At 41.4% G+C, this 22000-nt stretch overlaps 1 protein-coding gene across 2 annotated transcripts in view; it reads left to right on the top strand.

Moving 5' to 3' along the window:
• The first annotated feature begins 16888 nt into the window (after positions 1-16888).
• The window catches only part of znf438 (zinc finger protein 438), a 45116-nt gene continuing 40004 nt past the window's right edge, over positions 16889-22000 (top strand). The window contains exon 1 of one of the 2 annotated variants that reach the window (XM_035671994.1): positions 16889-16937. The gene's annotated coding sequence lies outside the window, so the exon portion shown is untranslated. Of the gene's footprint in view, positions 17003-22000 lie in introns of both variants that reach the window. The other variant, XM_035671909.1, reaches the window with a different exon arrangement.

Here is a 22000-nt window from a genome sequence, read left to right as displayed (position 1 = left end):
CCCCCCCAAAGAGGAGTAGAGAAGAAAGGAAGAAAGTGCGATTCACCTGATATGACATCTAGCGATAAACTGATGATTGTCTTCTTAACTTAAATGGGCCATGAATACAATCAAAGGCTGCTCCTGCTCTTCTATGGGGAGTTGAAACTAGGGGTAGGGGGGAGTGAGGGATAAGCAGCCATCCTCCACTACATTAAGGGGATCATGCTGCTCCCTGAAAAAATGAGTATTGATCCTCTTTAAGGTCCAGGATCGTTTAGGAGATTATGTGGTTAAGTGGCTGAGACTCCATGGTGCTCCCAGCAGGACCAAGGGACAAGCTCGTGGGGACGGCCGAGCCAGAGCAGCCTATCGGTGAGTGGGGGAACAGAGGGGCTTGGTGTGCAGTTGAAGGAGAGGAGAGGAGGAGGAGGAGAGGAGGAGGTGGGGGCAGCACTGTCCCGTCATGCGCCAACACCGCTAGTCTGTGCCCATCTGGGCTGAGAGAATCGCTGGACGTCTGGGGGTTGGAAGAGGGTGGGTAATGAAAAATAAAAAGGGACGAGACATGGCCTGTAGACAAACATAGTACGCCTACGTTTGGGAACAGAAATAACGGTCAGAGGCAAGAAAGATGAATGATGGAAGAAAGCAAGCGACAGAGGAAAAACGAAAGTAGAAGAGAGGACAGAAAGTGCAAAGGAGGATGACAGAAAGAGGTACAGCCCTGACCTGCTCCAATAGAGAGGAGAAGCAGGAGGCAGTTGGCAGTGAGAGAGAGAAAGACAAGCAAAGACTACACTGCTTAATTTCTCCCAGGACGGCAGCTAATGTGAGGTCTCTCCTCCCTCCTGCCTCCTCCTCCCCGTTCCACAGACGCCAGCAACCCCACACACATATACCACCATGCACTCTGCTCAGCTGCAGTCAAGCAGTTATCCGGCAAAGGATACACACACAACACACACACACAGCCACACACACAACATTAAGTGCCTCGGTGGGGCCCTTCATTGCAATTGATACTGTGGAGAGAGAAAAGATCAATTTCAGCCCAGAACTGAGCGCGCCACGCTGGCGCAAAAAGAGCTTGTGGAGTGGAAATTTGCAGGGATTTATAAATTTGGTTGCTTTTTAACAATCTGGCTGCAGCACAATAAATAACAGATCTCACTGCGAGCCTGAGAATGTTCCCATGTCTCCGCTCTCCTCTGGGGAGAAGAGGTCAGTGTACGGAGGAAACTCCCCAAAACAAAATATCAGCTATAGTTATTCAGCAGTAGTTGAATGTGGCTGTCAGAAATCTGAAGCAACAATCAATGTTTTGAAGGACGAGAGTGTCCAATCTCTCAGTTTTCTCGCCAAAGCCGAGTATTCTCGACTGGCTTCCGCCTCCTTCTATGGATTTTTCTCAAGGCAGGAAGTAGCTGACACACTTTGTTGGAGTGAGCCCACCTCAAAACATCTTAGACGGGGGAAAAAGGTGGAAAAAGGACAGAACCCAAAAACTCACTCCCAGACATCCAATTGTATTCTATACTCCTCTCCTAGGTTAAACGGGACACTCACAGCTCAACGTTCCATTTATTGTTATGGAAGGTACAATCATCCGATTAAAGCAGTTGAATAATGTCTTTTGTGGCTCTGAGGGAGCCAGCTCCAAAATGGTAAAAATGACCCTGGTTTTGTTGCTTGGAATTAAAGACTGAATGTTTTTAACAGAAAAGCTTCATTACAAACTGCAAGCAGTTACTGTGCCTTAAAGGACCAATGTGTAGAATTTTGGCATCTAGCAGTGAAGTTGTAGATGTAAATCTTTTGAATACAGCAGCCATCCAAGTGTCGTAGAGAAGAACTCACAACCCCTGTCTAGAGCCAGTGTTTGGTTTGTCGTTCTAGGCATCTGTAGAAAGTATGGTGGGTTTAACATGGTGGGCTTCTGATAAGAATAGGGACCCTTGCTAAAATGTTTACACCCCTGGGCTTTAATAAAATCTGTGAGTGACAGTCTTTTAGATTACTTAAATCTTTTCATTTGTATGCCACTTATACGTATACTACACTCCAATTCCAGAGGGAAATTCATTTTTAGTCACTTTAAGGTGAGAATTTTAAAACAAATCAACTAACAGCTTATAAAGATATATCATAAAAGAAGGTGGAAGAACTACTAACAACTTAAACAGTATTGTAAAATATTAAGAAGTGGCATCCAACATTTGAATTACCTGTAAATTATGTTGCTATTAAATAAACATCCCTTATCTAACCAATAACAGTAATGCTTTCTTAACATTAACATGAGTAGGAACAATCCAATTATATTGTTATATTGATATATTAAGCACAGGGGCCGTTTACTTTTTGATATTTATAAAGCTTCAGTAGTCCAAAAAACTTTGTCATATTTGTTGTTAGATTTCACTTTATGCTGACTGTTAGTACATGCAGATAATCTGTGGAGAGGAATGTGATTTTGTTGCTTTTGGGTACCACAGAACAACATGCCAATCAACAACCCATGCTTTCCAAACCTTCAGTTGTTAATGCTTTTTTGTTAAATTACACTGCATGACATATGTTGCCATTGTAAAGGTCTTCAATCCCAACCCCAAAGATAACCCTAATAAATCTGGGTTATTTTGTCAGATTTTACAAGGTTCCTACACAGCCATAGAAGCTTATACAGCTGTTTCAGAGGCTGAGTAGGAATCCCATGACAAATAAACTGAATTTCATTTGGTTTAAAGTCACTTTTAATGCAAGGAAAAAACTGCGGAACAAAAAATTCTGTTATTTTATTTCCTTTCTTCCTTTCTTTGAATCACTTTATAAGTCAAATCAAGATTAGATAATTCTGAGGGGGGATTGGTGTAAAAAGGATTGAAGAAGCCCCTTCTGCACTTAGAGTTTAACAAACCAACAGCACAAAACCACCCCCTCCCTCTGCAACTCCCATACGGATCCACAGGGGGTTGGGTGCCACGGGGCTGAGAAAGCTTCTGACCTGCGGGTGAACGTCACGCTGGCTGTCTCCACGGCAGGCCAAGATATAATACTTGTTTTTGGCCTAGCTAGACGTGTGTGGAAAAAAGGTTATCCCTAAAACAATGCGCGTACATAACCATGAGTGAACGGCACACGACCTCGTGCTCCAGACAGGCTTGCCCAGCCTTCTCCTCCTCTTGTGACTGTCAAAGGAGACAGCCATCCCCTTCTGGAAGCCCAGAGTTAATTTAATACTGTATTTTTTGGAGCGCCTGTTTGCATTTTACTTGTCATTGTCCCTTTGCGGCTGGAACAGTTAATTTTGCGTCTGCAAAGAGTCCAAACTAGTCCTATTGGCGTTTATTTTTTGGAGCATCTTCTTCACCAGTTGAGAACCAGTTGTGTGGTGAATAGTATGTGTGAAACTGAGGTGGGGTGTTGCTGTTGACAAGAAAGTGTTATTAAATCAGGTTGATGCAGGTGATTGATTTCCTTTCCGCCTTTGTGTGTGTGTGTGTGTTGTAGCGTCTCAGTGTGACACATGAACAGTGATTCGTGTTTAGACCTCGTTAAGATTCAGTTTCCATCATTCCTACAGTAACGATGCAGCTCACACACTTCTAGCCGCTCGCTGCGTTTAAACAACCTTCAAACACCGGGGCGCGTGCAGAAGACGGGAGGCTCGCCTGTACGTCTGACATTAACGGAGGTTTCTGGACCATATTTCCATCAGAGTTTATTCAAACTATAAACGTCAGTTATATGTCAGATACGACTGAAAGTTTCCTGTCTGTGAAACTACATTTTCCCTGTTGCATCAAAGACACACTGAACTGTTGGAGCTCAATGAGAAGCACAATAAAATATATCATAAATATAATCAGACTTTAAAAGACAAAGAAAGAGTTGTGTGATGAAACATTCAAGCAGCTAAGATACAGTATTAAAGAGAAATGTACACTGTAAACAATTTCCTCGTATATTTACAGCAAATTGCTGTAAATATATATATATGTAAATATATATATATTATATATATATTATTATTATTATTATACTGTACTTTAATGTATCCAGTTATATTAATATTGATATATTACTGCGAATTACTATTAGTACTACTGTACTGTACTTACTACTACTAATAAATATATAATCTTCAGTTACTAATGAGCGTAGTGATGGAATCGTTCCAGCGAGATGCTCCTCTGTAGTTCAGTGAATATTGATTAAGGGAAGTCCGCCAATACACGATATGAGGATAGAAGAGCTGTAATAAAAAATGATTAAACAATGAACGAAACTCGAGATACCGACTGACTTCACAGTCTGTTTACAGACACGTTAAAAAAAGTATTCTAGCTAGCTAACGGTCTGACAGCATAACATTTCAAGACGATGATAATGTCAAAGATTCCCAAAACGATATACAGGGAATTATTATTCATAAGATTGAAATAAAAACATGTTTTCCAGGAAGTGATGAGAACTTTGAGGAACCTTCAGTTTGACCAAAGGGGGTCAAGGTCTACGTTTAGTTCCTGGTCCAGAAGGACTATGTCTCTCTGATCCAGGAACTCTTCAGTGGAAATTAAACTTTTCTGGACGTCAGCATCCAACAAACGTTATTGGTCTTTTTGAAGCGCACATGAGCGAGTATATCCAGCCGCTTAAGGGCGCAAAAAGGACAAATGTGAAGGAAGTTGAATTGAGACCAGAAACTCACCAGGAAACTGTTTACTGAGCTCATAAATCAACTGAGAAGTCGGCTCATTTCTCCATAAGACTGAATGGTATCTGTTTATATTGCAACCAATGGAGGTGCCCCCTGCTGGCCGTTAGAAAGAATGCAGGTTTAAGACCCTTCACAGACCCAGAAGCTCTGTCCGTTATATATACCATCAATGGTTAGGTCCCAGGACCCCAATCCCAGTCCTATAGTTCCAGTCCAGCAGTATTTCTCAACAAATAATTTTCTTCTTACGACGACGTTCCTTTGATATTTAAAACCTTCAGGGTAAGAAGGTATTACATCTGCGCACACACACACACACACACACACACACACACACAGCATTGTGAAAGTGTGGATTAGAGCTTTAAAGACGCTGGCACACAAACATACAGTATATACAGTATATGAAAGTATTATTAATGTTGACAGCTGCTGACACATTTCTCCCTGCAGAATGCAGAGCTCAGGTTAACCTTTCACACCGCCTGTCAACACACACACACACACACACTCACACACACACTCTCAGCTACAACAACTCAGACAGGAGAGAAAATGCTGATTGTGGTTCAATGAATTATTGCTTTTATGTTTTCCTCACAGGCCAGCTGTGTGCTGCAGCTCTGGGGCTCAGCTCAGTTTAAATACATGTTTCTATATTTCCTCCTGCAGTCAGTGATGAACACGTGGAACGATGGGTTTTTTCCATCCAGAGTTTCTGACTGTTTTCTGGCTGTAAACGCAGCACGGAGCCATCTGCTGCAGTCTGACACCTTCACAGCCCAACGGTCTGAAAACCGTCTACAAACACCTCCACACTGACTCTAGATCAGTCTGACACACAGACGGAGGTTTACTGACTTCAAAACATACAATTCAGTTCTGTAGTAAGATTAGCTTTTATTACTGTGTGCTTATTGTTGGTAAGACTGCATCAAGTCCATCAAAATGAATAAAAACAGGAACATAGTATTTTTGTACTGCTGAAGAGTTGTTTGTCAGTTAATTATCAACCATCAAAAATCGATTAATCGCTTTGAATAATTTTTTAAGATAAAATGTAAAAATGTTTTTAGTTTGAATGAATAACTTGTGGAGTTCCTCAGGGAAGCATCCTGGGTCCTCTGAACGTCCTACAAATTCTTCAGATGTTTATAAATATCAGAAAAAAATTTTTTTTTTACAGACCAGTGTGTTCTTCAAAATGAATAAAAAAGAAATATAGTATGATGTTGTGCAGAAGAGTTGTTGGTTGATTAATTCATTAGCTGTTAACTATTTTGATGGAGATACAGTTTAATGCTTCATTTAATTTACACTTAAAACCGTATTTCAAAAACACAAACTATAATATAACTGACAATAAATCACCAAATCTGCATCACATCCTCTCCTGCTGTGTGAGGTCCTCCTCCTCCTCCTCCTCCTCCTCCCCGTTCCACAGACCAGCAACCCCCACACAACACTATCACCACCATGGCACTCTGCTCAGCTGCAGTCAAGGCAGTTATCCGGCAAAGAGATACACACACACACACACACACACACACACACACATTAAAAGTGCTCAGGTGGAGCCTTCATTGCAACTGATACTGTGGAGAAGAGAAAAGATCAATTTCAGCCCAGAACTGAAGCGCCACGCTGCACAAAAAGAGCTGTGAGAGTGGAAGTTTGCAGGGATTTATAAATTTGGTTGCTTTTAACAATCTGGCTCGCAGCAAATAAACAGATCTCACTGCGAGCCTGAGAATGTTCCCATGTCTCCCTCTCCCTCTGGAGGGAGAGAGGTCAAGTCGGTACCGAGGGAAACTCCCAAAAACAAAATATCAGCTATAGTATTCAGCAGTAGTTGAATGTGTGCTGTCAGAATCTGAAGCCCAACAATACAATGTTTTGAGGACGAGATGTCAATCTCTCAGTTTTCCTCCGCCAAGCCGGAGTATTCTCGACTGGCTTCCGCCTCCTTCTATGGATTTTTCTCAAGGCAGGAAGTAGCTGACACACTTGTTGGAGTGAGCCACACCTCAAACATCTTAGACAGGGGAAAAGGTGAAAAGGACAGAACCAAAACACTCACTCAGACATCCCAATGTATTCTAATACTCCTCCTCTATTAAAGGGACACTCCACAGCTCAACAGTTCCATTTACTTGTTATGAGAAGTACTAATCATCCGATTAAAGCAGTTGAATAATGTCTTTTGTGGCTCTGGAGGGAGCACTCCAAATGGAAAAAATGACCCTGTTGTTGCTTGGAATTAAAGACTGAATGTTTTTAACAGAAAGCTTCATTACAAACTGCAAGCAGTTACTGTGCTTAAAGGACCAATGTGTAGGATTTTGGCATCTAGCAGTGAAGTTGTAGATTGTAATCTTTTGAATACAGCAGCCATCCAAGTGTGTAGAGAAGAACTCACAAAACCCCTGTCTAGAGCCAGTGTTTGGTTTGTCCGTTCTAGGCATCTGTAGAAATATGGTGGTTTAACATGGTGGGCTCTGTAGAATAGGACCCTTCTAAATGTTACACCCTGGACCTTTAAATAAAATTGTGAGTGACAGTACTTTAGATTACTTAAATCTTTTCATTTTATGCCACTTTATACGTATACTACACTCCAATTCAGAGGGAAATTCATTCATTTAGTCACTTTACAGGTGAAGATTTTACACACAAATCACGTAACAAGCTTATAAAATATAATGCATAAAAAGAGGTGAAACTACCTAACAACTAACAGTATGTAAAATATTAAAAAAGTGGCTCCACATTGAATTTACCTGTAAATTATGTGCTATATAAATAAAATCCCCTTATCTAACCATAACAGTAAAATGCTTCTTACACATTAATACATGAGTAGGAACAATCCAATTATATATGTTAATATGATAATATAATGGTCACAGGGGCCGTTTACTTTTGATACTTTATAAAAGCTTCAGTAGGTCACTTGTCATATTTGTTGTTACTTTCACTTTATGCTGACTGTAGTACATGAGACAGATAATCTGTGGAGAGGATGTGATTTGCTTTTGGGGTACCACAGACCAACATGCCAATCAAAAACACCCATGCCTTTCAACCTTCAGTTTGTAATGCTTTTTGTTAAATTACACTGCCATGACCATTATGGTGTGCCATTGTAAAAGGTCTCAATCCCAACCCAAGATAACCCTAATAACATCTGGGTTATTTTGTCAGATTTTACAAGGTTCCTACACAGCCATAGAAGGCATTATACAGCTGTTTTCAGAGGCTGAGTAGGAATCCCCATGACAAATAAACTGACTTTCATTTGTAAAGTCACTTTTAATCGCAGGAAAAACTGCAGGGAACAAAAAATTCTGTTATTTTATTTCCTTTCTTCCTTTCTTTGATCACTTTATAAGTCAAAAATCAAGATTAGATAATAACTCTGAGGGAGGATTGGTGTAAAACAGGATTGAAGAAGCCCCCTTTGACACTTAGAGTTACACAAACAAACACAAACCACCCCCTCCCTCTGCACTCCCATGATTCCACAGGGGTGGGTGGCCACGGGGCTGAGAGCTTCTGACCTGCGGGTGAACGTAACGCTGCCTGTCTCCACGGCAGGCCAAGATATATACTTGTTTTGGCTAGCTAGACGTGTGTGAAGTTATCCTAACACATGCGCGTACATACACATGAGTACACGCACACGACCTCGGTGCTCCAGACAGGCTTGCCCCAGCCTTCTCCCTCCTCTTGTGACTGTCAAAAGGAGACAGCCATCCTCTGGAAAGCCCAGAGTAAATTTATACTGTATTTATTGGAGCGCCTGTTGCATTTTACTGTTCATTTGTCCTTTGCGGCTGGAACAGTATTTGTGCGCTCTGCAAAGACGTCAAACTCAGTCTATCAGGGCGTTATTTTTGGAGGCATCTTCTCACACAGTTGAAACCAGTGTGTGGTGAAATAGTATGTGTGAACTGAGGTGTAGTGCTGTGACAAGAAGATGTTATTAATCAGGTGATGCAGGTGATGATTCCTTTCCGCTTCTAGCTTGACAAGGTTTGCCCAATACCATCCTGTATGGAATTAAAATTGGCTATGGAAGTCACCTTTATCTGTGTTCTGTATTGAGTTGTGTCACCCAAATTTAAAAAAATTGCACATTTTCAACTGGTGAGGTCTACCCATGCAGAATAGTTTCTGCTTTGTGTGCCCAGGTTTTGAGATACCTGTGTCTGGTGAATTTTATGTTTAGACATTACAACAAAACTGTTCAATACAACTACCTTCTATCAAAGAAATTAACACTGTTCACAACATGCACTGTGGATTACAAGGACACTGTTTTTAGCCACTTAGAACCAAGATGAAAAAAACATACTGACATATAGTCACCTAAAAGTTGTTAAATGTGAACAGCACTCCAAAATTAATTTTAAATGCTCTTTCTCGCCACCTGGTGAATGTAAGTCAAATACACACTCTTCTTTTAACTCTGCTTTTGGTCTCTACCATCTCCTGAGGGAAATATATGTCTCTTTATTTGCTACATGGTCCACCGTGTCCATCAGCTAATTGCTAACATTGTCTGTCTGCGGTTTGGAGTTGGGGAGGTAGTGTGCAGTGAGTTTATCAGAGCTACTTCACTGAAAACAGCTCCCTGCTGGGGCTGCAATCAAGGTTGATGAGAGCGGTGAGAGTAAACCAAACCAGTAAAGTTGTGGCCCATAAAATCAAAACAATGAGCTAAAAGAAGCAAGAAAGTTCAGTAGAACTAAGGAGTGCTGCAGTGTTGGGTTATAATCCTCTGTGGGGTTGTCACTTCAAGCCTCGGCTTTCATATTACATTTATTTGAGCCAAACAAAAAAAAAAAGATTAGTGCAGCTTTAAAGCTGCAGTAGGTAACTTTTATGAAATATAACTTTTTGTCATATTTGCTGAAATTTTCACTATATCCTGCCCAGTGTATAAAAACAACCAATCACAGCCAAGAAAGACAGTTGACTGTTGAGTCTCACACCCCAACCTGGGAATGAGACTCAACAATTAGCAGTTTTTTCTCAGCTCTGATTGGTTGCTTTTATTCAGGCCCGGTGGATTCATGAAAATGCCTTTAGAAGCACTTGGAGAAGCAATATGTTTTTTTAAATAAAAGTTACCTACTGCAGTTTAAGTAGGCTATAAAATTGACTCAAGCAGCTTTAAATGTAATTCCTCAATGCAGTGAGCACCACCAACAAAAGTCCATTCACTTCCATTGTATTGGGGAAGGCGCCAAAACACTCACCGATCCATCATAGGGACCATGTCAGTCTCGCCTATAGGGACGAGGTTGGGGTGGAAGGATAGGTCAAATAGGGGTAATTTAGTCTCTGTTTTAAGGAAGTCGTTGCAATGTCACTGGAATGTTCCTCAGCAAGTGTATTACACGCTTTGGCATGATACCAGGTTGATTAGAGTGGAAGCAGAAATCTCAGAGATTAAATCTGCAATCTCAAACCCTGGGCTAATTAAACCAAAACTATCTGTGCGGCTATTTACTATTTGAGGTTATCGAGAACTTTTTATGCTATTAGCAGAGGTGTTCATTTTGACTTGTCTTTCCCCTTCTCTTAACGAAAATTACCCATGGCAGCTTACAAAATATGAGCTCACTTTTCATTGATAAATGATCTGACCTTTTAACAAACACCAATATGCCGCATTCCCCCATATGAGTGTATTTGTGTGTACATCACATTTCCATTACAAGGAAACACATCTGAGACTGTGTGGTTATATAGGCACAATGTTGAGGCTCTATGAGTGAATAGTGTGTGGGTGGTTTATGTTTGTATATGTGCTCATGTTTCAATCCGTGATAGGCCACTGCTGTTTTCACTGGATGAATATGAATACCACACACCTACTCTTTTCCCACACACACTCGCAGAACATCGGAACATTTTTCTCTGTACATGAATAGCGGCGGAGCACTATAAATGAACATCCAAAATGCCAGCCAATTACTATGGTGTCCCTTTACTCAACCTCTCCATATTAAGCCCTGGTTGTCAAACAGATTGTCTCCGGTGCTCCGAGCAGCCTGCGCTGTGAAACAGTTTTCATTAAGGAAGGATTGCCATGGGCCTTAGGCTGGCGGCTTAATGTAATTTCACAGCTCAGCGTCCGTGCGGCCACTTCAGGGTCCAACCATGGCCACCCACACCTTTACAAGAGCCAGCGAGAGGTGCTGAAAGGGTGACAGGCTGCTAGTAAGTTTTAGGAGCGAAAGGGGAGCCCCAAAATGAAATTCCAGCACAGGAAATGACTGCAATAATAACATAACAGCCAGTAAGGCTTTGGAAATAAACATGTACAGAGATAGTCCTCATTTAGTGTTTGTAATGAAGTGTTCAAGAGTGGGAGACCCTCTCAGCAGTGGGTACATTCAGTAATCTCATGTGGAAAGGTTTAAAGAAATCAAGTGGTATTCTTGCAGTTATATTATGGAAATTATTAGTGATGCATTGCAAGATTTGGTTTAAACGCTGAATTCTTCTACAGCTCTTCCTGTCTCTATTTGAAAGGATAGTATTAGGTATAAAATATGGCACAAAGCTCATACTCATACTGTAGGCCTAAAAAACTGCATCTTTGTCAAAGAAAATGATGTACAGATGATTAGAAAGATGTTCGTGAAGGACTGACCTTCATCAGGTATAAAAGATAGTTTAGTCTAGATATCTAGTCATTTTTATTGTTTCAGGTTTGCATACATGTGTGCTGATTAGTACACGTGTATTTTCACTCTTCAACCCTGATCACCCCTTGAGTACTCACCCCAAAGGTGTAAGCCAAGTGTGCGCCGAAAGTCCCTATTAGAAACATGTGGAGAGCATCACACATCAGTGTGACATCTGGACAAAACTGAAAGCGAGATAGACTAGTGTTTCATTTTCATGTTTTACAGCTTTGGAAGGAGTGCAGAGGGCCTTGACTTCATGGCTTGGAAAGCAGAAGAGGTCCAAAGAGCAACAAAGCCAGGCTGTTTGAAACCTGACATGCAAATACACACGCACGGTAGGACACACACACTGAGCACAGGCAGATAATCCAACAAGGAGAAAGAAAATATTAAATTTAATTTGTGCCTTCCTTCATTTTGCAGATATTTCATCTCTCTTTTTTTTCTCCATATTTCTCTTCCTCTGCCCCATGTGCCCTGGTTGTTTGAATGTTTTTTTTCTTTCTGAGAGTGAGAAGAAAAGATGTATATAAATTGCATGTTTGAGCATATAATGAATAGTTCAACATGTTGGGAAATATTCGTATTCTCTTTCTTGCGGAGAGTTTGTTAGAAGAAGATTTATATCATCCTCATGCCTGTACTGTAAATATGAAGCTACAACCAGGAGATGGTTAACTGAGTTTAACTATGCCTACAGTATTGTTGTCACTGTGAGTTTGCCAGACAGCCAGCAGAGACTCCAGTATGTCTCTGTGCCCGGCCAAGAAATAGCTCAGGGTGCAATGTGTAGTATAGTGAAATCACAAATTGTAATTTTTACACCATGTACAGATTAAACAAACTAGATATTATGTGTTAATTAGTGAGGTTTAAAGGTCCTGGTAGACAGATTTTTTTTAATGCTAAGCTAGGCTTACTGGCTGCTGTCTGTATTCATATTTAACAGACATCTAACGCTGTGCAATGTATTTCTCACACTATCCCTTTAAGTATGGAGCTGGAGTTGGGAAAGGCTTAGCCTAGCTTAGCATGAATACAGTGAGGGGACCGCTAGCCTGTCAGCTAATTAGTTTAAAACTATGCCTACCATAACCCCCAAAGATCACTAATCAACACATTTAATTAGAAGCATAAAAATAATGCATGATATAGTTATTTGGACATCTTAATTAGCCAAGCACTTCTGTGCAGCTTCTTTGGCTATCATGACTTGCCAGATATGGTTAGTGACATGGCAGGTATCATTACTTGATACCAAATTTGCTAACTTCACTGTGACAATAAGACTCTGGGATTCAACTGTGCCCAGCTGTTGCTCACCAAGAACTACAACCACTTACTCTTTTTATATATTTTTTTTGTGTAGTTAGTGAGCTTTAGTCGGGTGGTTAGCACTTTTTCACTTTGGACAGACCCAGGCTAGAGATTCCCCATCTCCTTTTATGCTAATCAAAACTGTCCTGGCTCCAGCTTTTACTTAAAGGAATAGTGTAGAAGTATTGTTTTTTTTAAGAAGACTTTAATGAAAAAATTCCTACCACTCTCATATCTGTCTGTTCAGTATGAAACTAGAGCCAGCAGGTAGTTAGCTTAGCTTAACATAAAGACTGGAAACAAGGGTAAACAGTTATCCTGGCTCTGTCTGAAGGTAACAAAATCTGATTCAAACACTTCTAAATATCACTAATACACATTACATTGTGCTTAATCAGTAAAAAAACTGGAGTGTAAAAACGGCAGGTTGTGGTTTTATGTTTGTTCCCCCTTGCTTTCACTCGGCTAAGCTAACTGGATGCTAGTTGTAGCTTCATATTTACTGTACAGACAAGAGTGTGGCAGCACTCCTCTGATCTCACTCTCACTTTTAGTGCTTTCCAAAATGTTGAGCTATTCCTTTGACATGCCCCCTTTGAAAATTCCCCCAGTTTGACATCCTGATTCCTCACATGAGCAGAAAGCCACACACACAGGGATGTGACTTTCATGATGTCAGGCAAATTACACTTAAGGCACCCGTACCATCTGCTCATAATCCAGAGCACTAACTCATTACATCAGCGTTGGGAGAAGGTTATTTTAAATAAAAGAACAAAGCGTACAGGTATGTTCTTTGTCTATATGACAAGAACAAAGCCACAGATAAAACAACGGATGACGCAGTAAATGAGTCAAAAACAATCAGCCCAAGCTTCACATTATGAGTCACGAACCAGAGACGCTCTATGCTTATTCAGTGTGTCCACTGAGGTGTGCAGCCTCTTCATTTAATATTTCCATAAGGTTGCATATGAGTGTGCGCTGGGCAATCCCTGTAATAAGGAGGTAATGTATTCTGCGCCAATGGCAAAAAGGTACGCTTGAAACATCCCTCACAGGAGCAGCAGTTTCCAACTTGACAGTGGACACATACATAATTAAGCCAACTAAAAAAAATGAATATTTCATCTCAAAGCATTTTCATCTCCAAACATCAAAACACCTCAACGTCTCACATAATGAGCAAGGTAAATTACTTTTATTCACTGAGGGAATATGCAACAAGGAATGCTCACTCAAAGGACCTTGCTTAAAAAATATATCAGCTGAAAAAGAAAGGGAGAGAACTTACACCACTTATTTTTGTATTTTGCCAGAATTCTTTGTGTCCTCAGAGGTTGTTTTAACACGCAAAAAGAGCTAATTCTTTCCTATGATTGTTTGCCTAGCTCTTTTTCTAAGCTGTAATTGTGTTATTATGTTATATTACAGTGTCAGCCCTAATGCTTTGTAGCCTGATCTGGCTATAACTCACACTGACCTGTAATTCATGACATGTCATGCATGAGTCGCCTGAGGACTTTTGGGTTTACAGATATGTAGGCACGCCAATAGAGAGGATAAATTATTCCGTAACCTTGCAGTAGTTGAATTTTACTAGTGTGGTCTATGTAAGTGCACGCTGTTGCCAAATCTTCTCCGTTTCTGCTATGGCACAGAGGCTCTCAAACGTCTTTCTCAAACGAGTTTCCAAAGAATAGGCTGTAAATTATATCGCGGCGGCTTCAAATGGCTGTGTGATACAGCGGGAGAGTAGGTGCATACAGCAGCAGCAGCACCACGCTGGAGAGAATGACTTTGACCGTCAAACCTGACTCACACTAGCTCCCTGTACACCTTCATAGATGGGAATTAACCTGCCACGGCTTGAAACGCTTTACTGAGCACTGGTCGATACTGTCATTATCCTAAAGCAATTCTTAATTCTATTTGGCCCTGAGCTAAAGATCCTTGTATTGATCACAAAGTCAGGATGCCACAACTACTTTTTTCTAGTTAAGACCTCTATGTGTTGTTCAAGAAAAAGCTCTTAGCTCATATAGTCAGAGTGGCATATACAGCCACATGCTACTGAAGAATAGATCATCACATCACTTTGAATGTTTCAACATATGTTTCAGAATGATACCTTGGGGTTTAATCAAGTGTTACAGTCATAAGGCGCATACTATGTGAGTGGTACCTCAGTGTTTCATCAAGGGTTACAGAAAAAGGCAACCCTCTTTCATATCCTGTTTTGGGAGATGAGAAATATTGATATTAGTCGGCCGAGGCACTATCAGCATGAAACAGAGCCTTTCAGTAAAGCAGCAGTCATAACACCTGTACTGAAGTTCCTGATTACGTGTCTTTGTTCTCAAAGCTTCTGTCACTGCTGCTGCCTCTCAGCCTGTGTGTGTGTGTGTGTGTGTATGAAAAGGACTTTAACGGAGAGACAGAAAAAGACACAGAGAAATCCTAAGCAGCATGAAACTGAATACGTCTTTTTTTGTCTCTGTCTGGCTGTCTGTCAATCTTCTGCATGCGCACAAACAAACACTTGCACAAGCGTCGCCACCTGCCACAGACTATACGCGGAGGCCTGTGACAGTGGTTAACAGAACAGGACATGTGTAGCCCCAGGTGACTCAAACTGCAAAACTAACAACACCATGCTTCATTGCACCAAGAACGCGATGTGAAATACCAGTAGAAAGGGTGTGTGTGTGTGTGTATGTGCGTGTCAATTCACATGTATGTCTAAATGTGAGTGCTTATGAATATGCATATATTTGTGTCATATTACTATAGTGTATTGCTATAACTAATATGGACTTCATTAGGATTGTAAAAGCTGACTGAAGCATAAACAAAAATAAACAAGAAGAAAAAATACTTCACAAACTCTCCTATGGTACATGAAACACAATAAAAGGCCCTCTAGGGTGCCTTTCAATTAGAGAAAACGTGATGAAATGCCCTCTAGAGTGCCCTTCCAGTGGAGAAAATGTGGTAAAGTGTCCTCTAGGGTACCTTTTCAATGAAGAATAACTGATAAAGTGCCCTAAGCTGCCCTTCCAGTGGTCAATACACGATAAAGTGCCCTCTGGGTGCCTTTCAAGTAGAGAAAACATGGGTGCCTTTCCATTGGAGAAAACTTAATAATGTGCCCTCTAGAGTGCCCTTCCAGTGGAGAAAATGTGGTAAAGTACCCTCTCGAGTGCTAATCCTAACCCTGACTAAGCTGTTTCATCAGACATGCATCACAACTTTCTGTGCACTGGTGTCCTTTTTGTTTGCCCCTGTCCACCACTGAGGACTCTAAATGATATTTTTATTATTTCTTTTATTGTTGCAGTAAGAATGAAACATTAGTGGGAACATTGCAGCAAGAACACAATCTTAGCGGGAGCAATTGGCTATAGCAGCAGAAGTTACAGCAGTAATAGCCTGAAAGAGGCTGTGATTCCTTTGACCAGGGTTTTACTTCATTTATTGGACTTGTTTGCACCGGCGAAGTTTAACCAAGTACTGTGCTCACATGCAATCTGAGGTACTTGACTGAGTATTTCAATTGCATGTGGCTTTATACTCTTCATAGGAAGATATTGTACTTTTGAGTACAAGTACCACAAGCATTTATTGTAAAGGTAAGTTGAGTAAATTAAGATAATTGTACCAACTTACCAACTTAACCCCCGATAATTCCATTAAAACCAGTAAGTATATTACACTCATATGCAGCATTTCTCCAAACCAGTTTTTCCCTTGCTTGTATTATTCTGCCGTGATATAAACATTGTTAAACTATCCTGTAATAAGCATCCAGCAGAATACTGTGCAGTGTGTGACACTCTCTCAGCTGTGTGAGTGGCAGCCCCGGTTGTACTGCTACAGGTTACTACACAGCCGCTCATTGGCTGCACTGACCGAGCACAGCAAAGTAGGTCCCCGGAATTTTACGAGCCGTACCATTTCTGCCTCTGTGGGGTGGTGCGGGAATTAATAACTACAGGATGTCGCTTCCTCGCCCGCCTAAAAACACACACAACTCACTGAAATACACACCTTACTTTATTTTCACTTTTGTTTTATTCGTTTGGTACGCTTGAGCCGAGAAATGCGATTAATTAATAACTCGGACATATCCGTTCCACCCGCTGGGAGCGAGCTGACGGTTTGGCTCAAAATGGCTGGAGAGAAACAGTTATGAGGATCGACGGTTTTGCCAGGTATTTACGAAAAATGAGCCTGTGTGTAGTTTGAAGGCGCCTCCTCCACATAACTGGGGACCCAGGTGAGACATGTTTACAGTTAATCCGACATTTTCACACAGCCCGCCGCTTTTCGGGACAGACAATAAAGCCAAACAGAGGCTCGTTTGCAGTGTTATCACGGTAGCCTGTACTTGCAGCACTGAGCAGCCCTGGCTTCGGTGTGTATTTACAGTGTGAACAACAGCTTCAAAGTCAAATAACAGTGTGCACAAAGTGTGGGTGGTAGGCGAGAGTGCACACGCAACAAACAGCGCGTGGGCGACCGTATCGTTGGTGTCAGACAGTGTGTGTGGAGCTAATGCAGAGCAGGCCTGAGGCTAACCCTGCAGCTGTGACATACGTCACCAGCCTAGGATTCCCTGCAGTGTGTGTGTGTACGTGTGTACAGACAAGATCTGAGACAGTGTCAGCAGTGGTGGATGTGCACCTGTGCAGGAGTGTGTGTGTGAATCTCAGAGGTGTGTGTGTGTGTGTGTGTGTGTGTGTGGAGTTTGGTGGGGGTTTTAGGTTTGTGTTCTTCTAACAGGCATTGCATGGTGCAGAGCAGTGGCGCTCAGTCTTTATGGTGTCGAGGACCCTCAGATTGATCCCCATCAGGCCGTGCAGCTGTATTTGTAAAATGTAGTCTCAGGGATCTGCGTCTGATTGTATTTTGTAATTCCATAACTGTCTATGCTGTAGATTAACAGGGGTGGGTGTCATAAGTGAAATTAAAATGTTCCCTATTTTTCTGGGGACCCCCTGACCTCCCCTGGGCTCCCTGTACCCCAGGTTGAGAACCTCTAGTGTAGTGTAGAGCAGTTGTTCCCAACCTTTTTTGACTGTTGTACCCCCACAACCCTGTCAGATGACACCTTGATGTGTTTGTTTGAACTTCTTTTAAACTGGAGGTTATTTACTGCTGTTATATACAGGTGGATATTCTTATAATATGTTTTTGTTTGGTCACTTTTACAGAAGTACTACTTTTCAATCATGTATTGCTTTTAGCTATTCAGTTCAACTTCTCTGCTAACTAGATTTGTGTAAACCTATTTTACGGACTCTCAGTCGCAGCAGGTTGCGTTCAGGAGCTTCACGTAACGCGGTGGTAAACTGCACAGTTGGCTTATCATAGCTTGTAGTTTATTGGGTATTATAAATTAGCCTCACACCAATTTGTTATACTTTTTGTGTATTTCCTCCACATTAGCTGAGCAGCTTCTCAGTTCTTCCAGTTTCCCCCTGGTATCTGCAGACACACCCCATGAGGTACCTCACGTAGAGGAGGGGATTAGGTGCACTTGGATGGCTCACCTGTCTTTACCTTAAACATATTGGGTTAATTCAACCTATTTGTTTGCTATGGATGTAAGAAACACTAAATGCAGTTGCCCAGTTGTTGCCCAGTTCGAGCTGAAATGTAGATTTGGGATGGACATATTAAAACAGGACTAGTCCAGTTAGTATTGATTGATTCTTTCCTTATTGCATTTTGTATAATTCAATTTACATTTCAAGTTGATGCGGGCCAAGGGTGTGGGCAGTTTGCTGACGTACACTGTAAGATGATGTTGCCTGTAGGTGTTCATACTCTGGTGTGTTTAATAGTTCCCGCTGTGTCAGGCCACTGCAGGAAAGTACACAGCAGGACTGGATTTACAGCAGTTCTGCATCTGAAACGTCCCCATTTGGTCATTTTATTTATATATGGCTATATGAATTCAGTATATTTACTATATTCTGATCGAAGATTATATATACTACTATATTTATACTAGGAGTTTATTCATACCCCTCATCACTTATCACTTTAAAAACTGTGCTCAGAGTTGTGCTCTCTGTATTTCAGAGGCTGTAGCGGGCTCTTGTTTTAAAGCTAGAGTGAAGATACTGGTATCATAACTAGAAACTAGATGATCTAACCCATCCATCGTTAACAGCTGTGTCATGCTAGCAAGTCTGGAAGGCGGCTAAATAACGCTCCAAAGTGAGGCTACGTTTTGACGATGGAAAAACTTGACCTCTGACCTCAAGACATATTAATGAAAATGGGTTCTGTGGGTACTCAGAAGTCTCCCCTTTGCACACATGCCCACTTTAATTAGAATATTTCTGCATACCGGGGTCCCTATACAGTGTTGCATGAATTGGGAATGGCTGAAAGGTCCGGATACGCCCCTGGTTCCCTGAGCCCGCTATAATCCCTTTCATTGTGTTGTTTTATAATATGGAGCACTGAAGGTTTTTGGGTAATTGCAAGGGATCTGCTGCGATGACACTGCACCTTTTCTAGGGCAGTTGTCGCTCAGACATGCTGGCGCTTATGTTTTCTGCTTCTGACACAATTACTGATGACTGTATCATTAGTGATGCACCAGTCTGACCCTATTAAGCGGACTGTTACTGCACTGTTTCTGAGTCATGCCACTCTACAGTTGTGCTGTTTCAATAGAGCTGCACAATTAGTAGAAACATTATTGGTCAAATGTGTGATAGAACAGCATTATAATGAAGTACTGTAGTGCTGCAGAGATGTCCTGGCTTACAAATCTTGTTCTCCAGATGTAAGAAAGCATGTATGTTTGATACAGACCATTACAAATCTCACATCTGAATGATTTTCATATTTTATTTTATTTTTTTAGTAAAAATTGTGATGCAAAAATGATCACTCCCACTAATTGTGAATCATAACATAATTCCAGTTATTTCAGCTCAGTGGTATATACTGTACAGATTGTAAAAGCTCTGGTATCAGATCAGTGTCTCGGGTAAAATGAGTGCGTTCCACTGATGACGTGATGCAGTGCTTTGGCTGGAAACACAGCTACAGTTTGTGGTGCATGTATTAATATATTCCTTGCGCTTCTCTGTGGGGAGGTCAAAGGTCAGCCAGCTTCAGGACAGCTCCCTTAGCGCTGGCAGGCAGTTTGTATGTTGCACACATGTTGCTTCTGTAGCTGAATGACCCTGTTGCTCCAAGTGAGGCATTTATTTCAGGCAAAGCTCCGAGACCGTGATTTCTTTGAATTGGGAGGACTGATCTAGTCTCAGTGAGCAGGCTGTGTGTCTGGTGTTGAGGCAGTCCATGATCTTTGAGGTCCAGAATGAAAATTTAGATTAAACGTCTCTAAGATGTTTAAAAAGGAGGAATATGATCCGCTGTGGTGAAATGAAGACGGATTATGGCGAAGGAGAAATTTCCCCTCCAGTCAGATCCATCCTCATTGGAACTGGAAATCTCTCTCCCTGCGGTATACACCATGTTCCAGAGAGTGTTCTTGGTTTTCCTCTCCAGATACAACAATTTATTATTTTCACTATCTGCAGCAGCCCAGTTTTTGTCACATAAAAGATGCCGTAAAGGTCGAATCCCACACGCCTCAGGATCTTATGTAGTATATCCTTTTCAGCAGCAGCTTCACTTTTACAGTTCACTCGAGCTCTGAACTGGGAGCTCCCAATACAAACAGCATTTTCTTTTTTTCTTCTGAGCTGTTGGGGCTTCGGTGCCTTGCTCGAGGGGTCTGGTGTCAACCCAGATCAGTTAAAAAAAAAAAAAAAAGCTGTGACTCATGATGAGGAAACGCCACGACCCGTAAAGAGAAAAATGCTCTCACTGTTACACCTTCTCTTTGTTGGAAAATTGCGGTCTCAGCAATATTTTGTGCTGATAACAGAAAGCGGGTCACACCACACAAATCAACACTTTTTTTTTGTGCCTTGGGTACAACATTCACACTCAGATCCTCCCTCGACACAACTCTTCTTCACTATCATAGCCAAACAGTGGCACTTCCATTCCTACCACCACACTCTCCAGGTGGATTTGGTCACATACGGTTTTACTCGGCCAGGATTTCTGCCTCCACTCAGTCAAACAGACCTGAGTTGTTTGGTAGAGCTCATGGTTATGTGTGATTGAAAAACTTTCAGTGGTGGGGCTTTTCTGTTCATCAGCACGAAGGGTCACTGATTCATACGCTGCTGTACCAATATAAAGGGTGCAACTAAACTATGTGCTAGTGCCACCAACTGAGAAAGCCAGTGTGGAGCCCTGGCGATATTTCTTTCATTAAATGTGAGGATTTGCTGCTTCTCTCTGTTTTATCATCGTAAACAGGATATCTTTAGGTTTTAGACTGTTGACTGAAATGAGACATTTGTAGACGAGCTCTTCGTAACGAACATGTTTCACGATTTTCAAACATTGTATAGTGAGCAATCAATGTGTCATGGTCTCAGGTGAAAATGTTTGAACAGTACCCCTCCCTATCCAGGATGCTTGTTGCACGATGCAAGGTCTCTGTCTGAAAAACAAGCCTCTTTTATTCATTTACATCTCAAACTTGTGGCAAACTGCGCAGCATAGTTGGAGTTTCGCTTACCTATTCTGAAGCCACCCGACTAAACCCCTGATTCCAGGATAATTGAAACACTCACTTGTGCTTCTGCTCATAAACTTTGTCCTCACCCACCTCCATTTTCTCGCCAGTGCCTGATCGGTACTGCGCCTGTGTAACTCTCACTTGATCAGCCAAGTGCCAGATTTGCTAGCCAGATGTGGCATTTTACTTACCCCGGGCAAACGGGCAGTCTTATCGCTGCACGATATGATAAAAACATTCTATTGTGATTTTTTTTTTTTTCACACATAATTTAGACTGGAAAAGAAAATGCTAAAAATCATGATGATGTGGTATTTGTTGGGCTGTGTACCAAACAAACGTTTTTTCTACATCTGGATAAGCCAGATTTGTAGGCCAAGGCATCTCTACAGCACTACAGCATTCAATTCTCATTATAATACTGTATTGTCACATATTTTACCTTTTATCTGCAGCTTCCGTGATTTGGATATTGCACTTAGCCAAATTGCGATTTCAATAACACTGATTCATTGCTCTATTCAGGGCTCCAGATTAAATTTTTGAATGTGTTGCACTGGTGCGCCTAACATTTTTTTTTTTAGGTGCACCAGCACAAAATTTAGGTGCACCCAAATTTTTCATTGCGTCGCCTTTAACGCCATAAGG

This window comes from Morone saxatilis, unplaced genomic scaffold (assembly GCF_004916995.1).
Source record: "Morone saxatilis isolate NCDOM2014 unplaced genomic scaffold, NCSU_SB_2.0 Contig0, whole genome shotgun sequence".
Classification (NCBI taxonomy): domain Eukaryota; kingdom Metazoa; phylum Chordata; class Actinopteri; family Moronidae; genus Morone; species Morone saxatilis.
This window is presented reverse-complemented; position numbering and strand designations above follow the sequence as displayed.